The sequence below is a fragment of the Nomascus leucogenys genome, chromosome 22a (assembly GCF_006542625.1).
Source record: "Nomascus leucogenys isolate Asia chromosome 22a, Asia_NLE_v1, whole genome shotgun sequence".
NCBI classification, from domain to species: domain Eukaryota; kingdom Metazoa; phylum Chordata; class Mammalia; order Primates; family Hylobatidae; genus Nomascus; species Nomascus leucogenys.
In genome coordinates, this window is record NC_044402.1 from 62,071,957 (window position 1) to 62,085,038 (window position 13,082).

The following is a 13,082-nucleotide window of genomic DNA, read 5'->3' on the forward strand; positions in this document are numbered from 1 at the left end:
TGTGTTAAGCTGTTGTTAATTTGTGCTGATTTTTTTTTTCTTTTTAATTTTATTTTTTTCACTCAAATTATGACATAAGACATCAATTTCTGTGTTTTGAAATGAACCGAAAATATGGGTCATGACTGGAGGAATAGCTAGATTTCTGAGCTGAAGGGAAAGGACCAAGTTCTCTGTCCCTACCGCTTGCCGTAGTGCCTTACACATTTGGTGCTCAGTGAAGGCATATTGCTAAAAGATTATATATGCCATTTTACTGTCTCAGTTCTTTTCCTAAAATTTTCACATGATTGACTTCTCCAGTAATGCATTTCTATAATTTCTATACAGGAGTACGTATTTGTTTCTCCTTCACTCTGTCCTTAATTTTCATTTTGGAACCTGTTGGTGTCTCTCCCTTGGTGTTCTGGCTGTAGGTGGGCACCTAATTGACTTCATGTTAATTTGATCACTGGCTTTCCTTCATTTTGTTACAGCTAAATGTCTCTATGACAGCCTAGAGTTGAATTTTGGTACTTGCAGAGAATTGAAATGAAGGAAAAATCACATTAGCCAGTCAGAATATTCAGTTACATTAACGTGACTTGCTAAAATCCTTGCAGTTCCACTAAAATGTAATCACCTTAGGACCCAATTCTCAGTATTTCACCTTTAGTGATTATCAAGGAGGTTTTAAACACAGTGGCTCATTTGTTGAATGTAGCACTTGGTGAAAAGAGGAAAAGCATTGCCAAGAAGAGATCTAATCTTGCTGGATAATTTCCAAGGAGGGTTACAGAAGACGTCACCTCAGCCTTTTCTGGGAAACATCCACTGTGCTCTGAAGAGCTGTGGGGGTTGAACAGCTCTTTGCTGATGGCAGGCAGCAAAAAGCCCAGAGCAGAGCACAAGTGTGGTGGCATCACTCTTCAGTAAGCTATACTCACATAGTGACTGCACGTTGTAAAAGTGCTGCTTAACCCTTTTTTGCTTCTCAGTGCATTGACAAGAAAATGATCCAAAAGATGGAAGAAAGCACAGTTTTTTTGTTTTTATAATATGGTAAACTTTTATTATTTTTCATTTTCAAAAACATCTGGAATCTGACAGTCTAAAACTAGGTTTTTAGCCAGGCATGGTGGCTCATGCCTGTAATCCCAGCACTTTGGGAGGCTGAGGCAAGAGGATTGCTTGAGTCCAGGAGTTCAAGACCAGCCTGGGCAACATAGCGAAACTCCTTCTCTACATTTTTTTTTTTAATTAGCTGGGAATGGTGGCACATGCCTGTAGTCCCAAGCTACTCAGGAGGCTGAGGTGGGAGGATTGCAAGAGCCCGGGAGGTCGAGGCTGCAGTGAGCCATCATTGTGCCACTGCACTCTAGCCTGGGAGACAGAGTGATGACGTATCTTAGAAATGAAATAAAACTAAGTTTTCTATGTACCATGTATTAGAAAGGAAAATGGCAAGGAAACTAATTGCAGGAACTTATATAAAGCAGTAGAGTCATAATAAATTTATAAACTTTTATCCCAATTATCTGTGCCTGCTCATCTACAGTAGTGTAAAGTGAGATTTGGCATTTATAATTCTGACTCTGAGATACCTCAAGATCACAAAATGCCTCTGAATCATCAAAGATTACATTTTAATCAGGAGGATTTTATTTGGTATCTTTCATGATTTTCTTATTGTTTGACAGCGGGCCTCTTTGTGAGATGTATGATTCCTTGAAGTTAATTAGATCATTGGGTTGATCAAAACAGTATCCCCATTACCCAAGTAGTCTGGATAAGAAAATGTTTACTGAGAAGCTTCATCAGACCACTGTGAAAATGAGTAGTTGAAACACCAGCATTTAGGTAAAGCCTTAAACTTTTGTGAATGGAGTCATAGTTCAGACTATTCTTTTCCAACATAAACCTTCCTTTACAGTTACAGGTGCCAAAAAAGTCACCACCACATGTGATTGGGTTGGGGAAGCTGATTGAATTTTTAAAAAATCAAATGCTCAGCCTTGTTGGTTTTTCTCATGGTCGTAGATTTTTTTAAAAAATTGAACTTTTTGAGAGAATTGTAGATTCATACGCAGTTGTAAGAAATAATACAGAGATCCCAAGTACTCTTTACCCTGTTTCCCCCAGTGGTAACATTGTACAGGACTGCAGCACAATATCACAGCCAGCATACTGACATTAGTACAGTCCAGATACATAACATTTCTGTCAGCACATGTGGCCCTTATAACCACATCCTCTTCCATCCTGCCTTCACACCTTCTGTAACCCCAGGCAATTTGTTAATCTCTTTTCCATCTTTATAGTTCTATCATTTCAGAAGTGTTTTATAAATGGATGGCCCTTTTCACTTAGCTTAATTCTTCAGAGATTCATTCCGGTTGTTTTATGTATCACATTTGTTCTTTATTGCTGAGTAATGTTCCATGGTGTGGATATACCATGGTTTGTTTTAACAATTCACCTGTTGGAGAGTATCTTGGTTGTTTCTAGTTTTTAGCTATTATGAATAAAGCTGCTGTGAACATTCGTGTACAGGTTTTTATGTGAACATAAAGTTTTTATTTCTCTAAAATAAATGCCCAATAGCTTCATTTGAATTATGGCATGATATTTAATTATATTCCTGTACTATAATTTCTGTGGCAGAAGGTTACTTCTAGGTTATGGAAGGTTTCATCTAGAAGGTTACTTCTAGATGGATACTTGAAAGCTAACCACCTTTCAGTTTTTGTTACAAATATCACTGATGACAATCATAAGTCAATCTTAGTGCACATCTGCTTTTATTTCCTTATTGTAGATTGCTAGAAGTGGGCTTGAGTGTATAAAATATTAAACCTTTTTTTTTAAGTACCTTTCCTTTTCTTAAAGTTATTTTTAATTTTTAAGTATATCTAATTCCAGAGCAATGTCATTACCTTAGAAAGAAACATCATAAACAGTATCAGTCACTTCCCATTCCTTTGTTTCTCCAGCCCCTGGCAACCACTGATGGATCTGCTTATTCTGGACATTTCATATAAATTGAATCATCTGTGGCCTTTTGTGTCTGGCATCTTCCACTTTGCATAGTGTTTTCCAGATTCATTCATGATATAGTAAATGTCAGTACTGTATTCCTTTTAATGGCCGAATAACATTCCATTGTATGAATGTACCACATTTTGTTTATTAATTAATCAGTTGATCGACTTTTGGGTTGTTTTTACTTTTTGACTATTATAAATAATGTTACTATGAATATTTGTGTACAGGTTTTGGAGTGAATGTATGTTTTCATTTCTTTGGGTATATACCTAGGAGTGGAATTGCTGGGTCATATGGTAATTCTGTGTTTCACTTTTTGAAGACTTGCCAAACTATTTTCCACAGCAGATGTACCATTTGACAGTCCCGCCAACAGCAAGCGCCTGAGTGTTTCACTTTCTCCATATACTCGCCAGTATTTGTTATTTTCTGTTTTTATGATTATAGCTACCCCAGTGGTTATTACGTGGGTCTTTTCTTAAAAAGAGCTGTTTTGGCAACACTGCCTCGCTTACCTACCAGGTATGACAGCCACAGGAGCGCTGTTTATGCCGAAGTTTCCAGTGGTGTCAGTTGGCTGTCTCTAGGCTTCTGTGGAAGAGAAAATTGTGTAACTGCCTACCTCTCCTGCCAGAGCACCAGATTTGATGTGAAGTTCTGTGAAGAGCCCACCCAGTCACCTGTCAGCTCATTTAGCCACACCGGAGAGTCTGTTGAGGTACAGAGGGGAGTTACCAGTGTCGTTTGTGGACTCAGTTGCTATTTTGGAACAGAAATTTGCAGAATCCTTTAAGGTGAAAAATTTCCATGCTAGTATGTATCATATGAATAGCAATTATTTACCCTTTCACAGAAAAAAACCCAACAGTCTTTTCTGTGTGTATTGTGAGATAAAGCCTGGAGGGGTTTGTGGTTTTCTTTTTAACACGTAACAGTTCGAAATTTGTTGCAGATCATAAGCTGCCAAATAATAGCTTTAAGATGTACTTTTAAAAATCAACTGTGTGATTGGCTGGGTGCAGTGGCTCACTCCTGTAATCCTAGCACTTTGGGAGGCCAAGGCAGACAAGATTGCTCGAGCCCTGGAGTTGAAGACCAGACCAGCCTGGGAACAGAGCGAGACCCTGTCTCCAAATTAACAACATCAACAAAAAAATCAACTTGTGATAATTGTAAAGAGCACAAGTTTTGGACCAACCACATATTTAAGTAACTTTGTGAGCTACTTAACAGTAACTCTTCCCGGTGTGCCCGAAAATTTTTTGATTTTAGCACTGAAAGCCTTACATCCCGGGAAATTCCCCCAGAAAAACAGGACAGTTGCCTGCCCTAAGCCATATAAACCTAGAGTTAACTACTTAAGATCTCTGAACTTTAGTTTCCTCGTCTAGGAAATAGGGATATTTCCTTAGTGAGTCTTTGAAAACCCAGCTACATAGTAGGCTCTTAGTAAATGTTAGATCCCTTGTCTCAGGCTAGAAACAAAAGTGTTGTATTGTTTTCATAACCAAATTCTATACTTTAGATAATAAGCCTTTTCACTTCTCCTCCCAGTTCCAGTTAAATCAAGGGGGAGGGTTTATATTTTATTAGGCCGTGCTTTTAATTGGTGCCTTAATTATGTGTGGTAACCAAAAGGAAGGCTAGCAAGGGGAAGTAGAATTGTCTTGTAAGAACCTCTTCTTCTAACCCCACTGACCTTGTTAATTTCTAAGGCTTTTATCTATTGTTAACAAATTATCCCCAAATTTGCCGCCTTAAAATGCAGAAACATTTACTGTCACACACGTTTTCCGAGGGTCAGGAGTCCCAGCAAGGCCTAGCTGGGTGGTTTTGTCTCAGGGTCTTTCATGAGGCTGCATTCGTCTGAAGCTGACCAGGCCAGAGGATCTGCTTCCGAGCTCATTCAGGTGGCTGTTGGCAAGCAGCCTATTTCCTGCCACATTGTCCTCTCCCTAGGACTGTTCACAGCATAGCAGCTGGCTTTCCCCAGAGCTAGTGGTCCTAGAAACACAGACAGAAACATGCCAGCTGACCAAGGTAGAAGCCACAACATCTGTTACCACCTAATCCCAGAAGCGACATACCATCCCTTTTGCTTTATTCTGTTGGTCACACACACAACCCTGGTTCATCGGGGAAGGGCGCTACATAAGGGTGTGAGTATCAGGTGTACCAGGATCTTTGAGGGCATCTTAGACTCTGCCTCCCATAGATACCATATTTACTTGAAGAAAGCTTGAGGTCCTGTAGTCTAGGTAATGAAATGAATATAATAGGAAGCAGCTCAGTTTAGGATTGATGATAATGGAGCCAGAGCCCACATTTCTCAGCCAGTGTTCAGGTTCTTCCTATCACCCATCTTGCCTCCTTCTGGAAGGAATGTATGGAATTGTCCTTGGCCAAGCATTTGATTTGGCAGCAGCAGCAGCAGCAGCCTGTCAGCAGTGTTCCATACTGCTCCAGTTCAACATGATGAAACAGGGAGTTACTAAATTCCTTTCTGTGTCCCAAGAACAGCTACTAGGGATTACAGGGAGCAAGACAGGTATGTTCCTTGTTCTCACAGAGCTTTATAGACTTGGCCACTGTTGACTCCTGGTAGTAATGGTGTTATGGATCTCCTCTACTGATAGTAATATTTCTGTAACAGCATCCCCCAAAAAAGAGCTTACCGGTAAAAAATCCATCAGGTGCAGGATGGATTAATGCATGCTTGTTATGTGTGATATGTACCATGTCACACAGTGTTTGAAAAATACAAGAACTGAGCTCTATCTTGATATGAGGTTTTATTTCAGCTTGAGAGATGGTTTGAAAAAATATGATTACCCCCCCCACCCCCTGTGCATCCCTTCCCCCCAGCTGGTGAAATTAGAGGAAACAGGGAATTGCTGCAGAATTTGTTGGAATAAAAAATAACTTGTCCTCGAGACCATCATCCTAGTCTAGGCTCTGTCTCTGTAATACAGTGTATGGATACCATGTGGGTGATAAAAATTAAAGGGTGGCAGGGGATTTTAGTAAGAGTCCAAAAGCTTAATTTATATATGTAGCAGTGGTTCCCAAAGCAGGCTGTTTCCCAGAATTACCTAAGCATCTTTTCAAAAAGATATTGCCTAGCATCTGTTGAATTAGAATTTCTAGGAGTGGATCCCAAAAACCTGTTTTTAAAGCTGTTAGGTGATTTTAAGATGCAGCCAGATTTGAGAGCCCATTGATATGAAACTCTAGATAAAGTCATTCATTCATTGATCCGCTCATTATTCATTCATTCACTCATAGTTTGAACGAGCAATCAACAGTTGGTCAGGCACAGATCCAGACACTTTAGCGATAAAATGGGAACATGAGAGGTTCTGCCCTTGAAGAGCTTAGAGCCTAATAGGATGTGGACAGATAAACAGATAATTACAGTATAACTGATAATCACAGCACTTAAAAAATAAGCCTGTAATTTTATCACTGATTGAGATACAGTAGAAGTGATGATGAAGAGTATGAAAATGAGGTCAGGGAGGATTGCTGCCCCTTTACTTCCCATCTAGGTCTTAATTACAGAGATCTTAAAGAACTCTATTACCAAACATCTTCTTCCAAACAACTTTTTTTTAACTTGATAATGTTATTTTAAAACTACATAGTTCTGTATCTTTTTCTCGTAAAACTATATGAATTCAAGCAATACTAACACATGTTGTCACCATCTTTTATGTAAATATGTGAAGATGTCCTCTTGAGAGACTGCATGGGGTATTTTAAGAATGGTAGGCAATAGAGTTGGAGACGTAGTTCAAATTCTGGCTCCACCCAACCTCTGTGACCTTTGGCAACTCAGCCCCATTTTCAGTTATGGTAAATGAATAAGTTTATTGGCCATCTATTATATGCTAGTTGTCAGGAGTACAAAAAAAAAAAGGCTTATCAGATGCAGATTTATTTCTGCTCTCTACTGAGGTTGGGATAGACACTGGCCTGCTCTTCTACTCACAGAGAAGTCAGTGACCAGCATCTCCTTGACATTTCAGAGGAATTTATCTAGAGTCTTTTACAAATCCCCAGATTCACAAGTATCATTTGTGAGTCCGTGCCAAATAGAGAATAACAGAGCTGTGAGGTATGGATGTGAGCACGTTTCACTGCCCATGGACCTTGCAGGGAACTCCAGTTTATGCCTTAGCAAAACTCTTCCATAAACATTGAATATGAAATTGATCATTGTCAAAGTCTCTGTAATGATGATAATAATAGAAATATTTTTATGGCACTTGCTGTGCCACACACTATTCTAAGCATTTCACATATCTTAACTCATTTAATCACATGAGGAAGTTAATGTAATTACCCTCATTTTACAGTCTAATAAACTAAGGCACAGAATGTTAAGTAACTTGCCCAACGTTACACAGCTAGTAAGTGGTGAAGCAGGGATTTGAACCCAGGCTCTCAGGCTCCAGAGTATGTGTTCCTAACCACTACCACCCAAAAGTGGTTGAGCCACAGATGCCTTTGCACACTGCTTACTGATTTGTACTGTGGCAGAGGTCATGTCTGTCTCTGTCACTTTCCTGTTCCTCACAAGCAATACTGCTTGACACAAAGTAGACACACATTAAACAGTTTTTAACTCAGTGAGTCAACTGCCTTTCAAATGGCTGATAGCCTGAAAAGCAGTCATTCTGAGAATCATTGGACACACAGAAATAAAACCAGTCAGGAGGATGACTGACTCCTGCACCTGATGGATTTTTTACCTTGCTTCACTGCAGCCTTGTGGGCATTAATTAGTTACTGTCAGCAAAATTCTATGTGAAAGTGGAGTTCTAAGTCCAACTGCAGCAATCTGGCCTTCACCCACCAGCAAGGAACATTCTGTGTGTGAATTATCGTCTTTTTTCAAATAACAGTGTGCTTCACTCAATTAAAAGTTATCACCACTTCTTCTAGTTTCAAAAGAAAATTAAGTTGGCAGCTTTAAGATGATAAAACTCTACAAGAGTAATTTTCTACAGTGGTGAACCCTTTTCTGAATGCTCGTTTGTTGTGTGGATTGTTGTAAGTGGTCCTTGTCTTGACTCTGCTGAGAACTGCGGGAAGAACTTTGAACTTGACTGTACATTCCGTCTTTAGCTGTGAATAAGAATTCCCCTAGAATAAAGTTCTAAAATCATGTTACCCTCCCCCCACCAACTGCTGAAAAAATTTCTATATCTGAGTTTTTTTAAGATCAAGTGTATTTGTGTATTGCCTTTCAAGACTAGAATACATCTTTGTCTCCCAGTGGGGAAGAAATTCCCTTGAATGTTTAAGAGGGGTGTGTGTGTGTGTGTGTGTGTGTGTGTGTGTGTGTGTGTGTGTGTGTATGTGTGTGTACATGCATTTTTTGTTTTTGTTTTTGTTTTTTATGGGCTCACACTTTACAAAGTGCCTTTACTGATCATGTAGTAGATGAGAAGAGAGCATCTCTGTTAGAGTTCCAGATAACTAGCACTGAGAAAGTTTTCCCCGAGGAAATGCCATCTGTAACTAGGATTTAGTCCATATTTTAGGATGCTGCCATTGTGGAGTCAGGTGTGCCATTTTCTTTTCTTTTTATTTTGTAATAACAGGTGTATCTCATTTATAGTATCACCAGTAGATAATTATTATACTCATAGGACAGATTGGAGTACTTGCCATTAAAGAGTTTGGACTCTAAGGAGTTGCAGAGTTTGTTCCCATAATACCTGAGCACAGAAGTATCTAGCTCATAAAAAAGTTGAAGTTGCTGTATACTAAATGAGTTGTCTAGACAGCAACAAGAGGGGCAGTGGAGTGGAGGTAGGCTTTGTAATACCTAATCTGGGCCTTGGAGAAAGGGTTGGAAATGAAGGCAAGAGGAGAGGGAGGAAGGACCACAGATAACAGCCACTGGTGTGACTCTCCACTTGTTAGAAGGATGTTAGAAGGTATTAGAAGGATGTCCTTCTCCAGCGATGGTTAAAAAGTGCTTTTTAATTAACTAGTAGCAGCCAAGGAGCAGGAAGTGGAGGCTTCTGTTTTGACCCTAAACTTATTTTTGTACAACAATTTGATTGTTGCACAACAATTTTATTGTTGCAACATTTAAAAATTTCCCCTCCAATTATCCATTATACCAGAATGAGGTTGTTCTGCTGTCTTCAGCTGTGGAGCTAACCTGTGGCAGTGCTTTGTAGAACCTACCAGTGTCCCAGTTTTGCAGTTACTCATCTAAAACCCCAAATAGAGCTGTGTTTTTTGCCTCCATGTATGATATATGGTAGGAAAAATGACCTTATCAGAGAATTACAAGAGTTTGTTATGTCCTTAGAATGAAGATTAGAAAGTACAGGAATTCTGCAGGGGGTTAAGAAAGAGAATAAGCATAGATTCAGAGTGTTAGGATGACAGCACACAATCAGATGTACCACTGTTGGCGCAGTAGATATTTTTGAGCCAAGATTTAATCCAGAGTTATCATTTATTTAAATGCCAACACTTTAATATGAATTCTGTTGTCAAGTTACTTTCATTTCTAAAGCTTGTTATACTTGGATCTTCTTTCCTTTATGGTCTTCACGACATTTTGTATTTTAACATTCCTCAGCAAGGTGTGGTTTTATTTGGGAACTGATTTTCCCAACCTAGAAAAATCTTTTTAAATTCTAGAATCAGGGTTGTGACTACCAAATTAAAGCACCATTTAATTTTTCATTTTGTGTAACTGGCAGCCAACTCGAAGAATGTTCCCATGCCTGCCTAACACGAGCTGACTGATAAAAGTGATGGATGGGAATGAGAGAAGAGAAAATGCAAGGAAATCTCAGTCTGATCCTTTGCAGCACATGGGTTTGTAAACTCAGCTGACTCATTTTTAGGTGAACAATAACCGTCAAAAAAAGTAAAGCAGGATATGATGAAGTTAAGCTAGACAATAGCTAAACGTTTTTAAATCAAAAGGAATGTGATTTCACTGATATCACAGGAAAGGGAGCTTTCAAAGCAAGCTGACTGCTGCCTTAGAAGCCAGACAAACCAAGACTTGGCCCTAAAAAGATCTTTACTGTTTTAGAGTCAGCAAACAGCCTGGTTGTGGGTTTCGGAAATAAACTTTTCTTTAATATAATTCTTATATCATATATATTTTTAAAAATCTTGATACCTTTTAAAACAGATTTGCCTTAAGATCCCAGTACTTTTCCTTTGCTGGGCAGCTTTGTTACTCTCTCCTACTCCAGGTAGAAATGGCCAAGATGCTTAATATTTGCACTCTCCTTGAGACGTACTTCATCTTGGGAATTGTGACTGTGCCTTCTCCTCATTAACCCCAACCACCTCCTTCCGTTGTTGCCACCTACCCCCATTCCCTCATGTTCTGTTGTCCTTGGGAGCCAAGTGGAAAGGAGGAGGAGGGGGACTGATTTCCTGTAAAGCTTATCGTAGTGTCTTTTTTCAAACATGCTTCTAGCAACTAGTTTGATTATTAGTTCAAAGTGAGCACTGATGTTGATGTAACCTCCCACACATGGTTCACCTGGGCACATACTTGCCCCTGGAGGGAGTTGAACAGTGGACAGATGGATTTTCCACGTGAGCAGGACTCTCTTTAGGGCTTTGGGTTTTGTTCTTTGTTCTGCTCGTGTTAGTATTTCCAGGTTTTTGTATTCCAGGCTGTGGTAGTTCCAGTCTTTCTCTCGAATTCAGGCCCAAGGATCCTAAAATTCTACAACACTTAGTATAGTACATGGGGAAGGAACTAGCCAGGAGCGCAGAACTGATCCATGGTGGTGGGAGTGAGTCAGACAAAGGTGTGCTGAACTCCCTCACACTCTCATGCTCCTTTCAGCTGTATCTTTAAATATAGGGTAGTTTATAAAGAGAATGATCAGCTGCAGTTAGTTTTTTGTAGTGAGATACTTAAAATGAGACACAATTATAATATAGTTGCATGGTTACCAAAAACACTCCAGAATTTTATAATGGGAAGCGGCTTTTTAAACTAGGAGGGTCTTTTGGAAAATGTGCGTTAAAAAGGAATTCTTTAAAATTGGTTCTAATTTACCTGCCCGTAATCCATTTTACTGTCATTATTTTCTGTGTGTGGCTCTTGAACTAGTGAATAGCTTTGGGAGACTGTTTTCATTGGGACTTTTCTTTCACTGGGCCCTATTACTACTCCCTGTTGTGACCTGTAATTCTGGGAAGTCCCCTAGGTTGAGTGCAGGTCAGAGACTCCTGGTTAAAGAGGATGGGAATCGATGCTTTGGCTTGGTGTCAGCGTGGTCTTTTTCCTGGGACGTGCTGGCCACTCCCAGCCCTGTCCATTTTCCTGTCAGAGTGTGGGGAACCAGCCAGATCAAAGAATAGCTTATTCTTTTGCTGCATGTAGGACTAAAGCTCCTTTTCCATGGAGCCTAGTGCCTGGGGTTGGTCCCTGCTAGTACAATTGTACAGAGCAGCTGTGTTCCCACTTGACCCAGCTCACCCAGGCTGCCTGTAGTGTGATTCGGGTTATTGAGAAGTTATGTCATTGGTCCACCATAGCTCAGAAGATGGGAAACCGCACCAGTGAGGCCAACCACAGACCTGGCAGTGTGATTGGGCATCTTGTGCAAAGTAGGTCATGCCGTTCCCATAAATCCAGATTACTAGGCAAAGTGTCAAGACTTTTGCATAGCCCTGTGCCTCCCATTCCTTTAGTACAAAAGAGTATAGCTCAGCCCACAGACCACTCAGCAAGTGCCCAATTTACTTAACAGGGCAAGCCAGCCTAGCCTGGTGATGAAGAATTCATTTGCTGAGACCTTTGTGCTGTTCATGTGGCATAGCAGATGAGGCTCAGCAAGGAAGATGGGAATGAAAAGGGCACGTTGCTGGCAGGAGGGCTGCAGGAAGGAGGGTTAGGAGATGGTAGCAGTGTGAGCAGATAAGGATTGGCACCCTCTTCTGTTCCTAGCCCGTTGGCCACATGCACTCTGCAAGGTGTATCTCGTGACTGACCTCTGTCTACTGCTGAGCAAGGCCTGGGCACCAGACAGGGAATGGAGGACAGAAGGCCTCCCATTGTGCTGCCCACTCCTGTCGTGGCTTCTGGTCCTTGTGCATGCCAGCCTAGCCCTGACCCCAGGGCCATTGTGCTCATTTGTGCCTCTAAATGGAACACCCTTTCCCTTGGTAGATGTGTGGTTTGCTGTCACCATTCAGGCTCTGCTCTGTTGCCACCTTCTCAGGCTGCCTTCTCTGTTTTCAAAAATAAATTCCCACTCCATGATTCCAGCCCCTTTATTCTGCTTAATTTTTTTTTTGCTAACAGTTATTTTGCATATCATATTGTACGTGTGTTTCTGTCTGTAATTAATACATGTTTATGGTCTTTCTCACCAGCCTGCAATCCCAGGGCCTTCAGGCCTCCGTGCCTAGCATGTGGTAGGCACTTGGTGTGTGGTATGAATGAAAAATAAGTACATGGTATTGAGGGACACTAGTTATGGGGCTGCCTTGACAAACATGACGTTGTATTGAGTAAATGATGAAGCTTTTGGTGAAGATGTCTCTTAGTAACCTGTGCAGAAACAAACAGCCTTGCCTGAGAAGATTACAGTATATCTCCAATTGTGGGTGTGGTAGGGGAGAGTTTGGGGAAAATATTGAACATGCCAGAGTCCAGCCCAGAATCAAGCTTGGGATCCACGGATCAGGACTCTCCTGATTAGGGCCTGTTGTCCAGGGCCTACCTCTACCTACCCCTTCTCCCTTTTCACTGTAGTCATTTCAGAAACAATAAGCAGGAACAGTAATTTGAAAATTATTATTGTTTCCCCCCATGTATCTGTTCTTTTAGAGAATGTTTTGCTGGCTCTTTCAGTACATTCCTAAGTTTGATTGTGAAAAGTTCTGCAAACCTAGGAGAAAAATTCCCAAGCTGAGAAGAAATGCAGTCTAAGAACAGATGTACCGTTTTTGACAAAAATCGTTTCTTGTGTGTGCTTTTGTAGAGAACACATTTCATTTTATAGAGATGAAAGAGTGCTCCTGTGCCTCCTAGCTTCCGCAGGGCC

General features: G+C 40.5%; 1 protein-coding gene across 5 annotated transcripts in view; it reads left to right on the forward strand.

Annotated features, from left to right (window-relative positions):
* ELOVL5 (ELOVL fatty acid elongase 5) overlaps nucleotides 1–13,082 on the forward strand; it is an 80,685-nt gene that overhangs the window by 35,313 nt on the left and 32,290 nt on the right. The gene's annotated exons all lie outside the window — the stretch shown is intronic.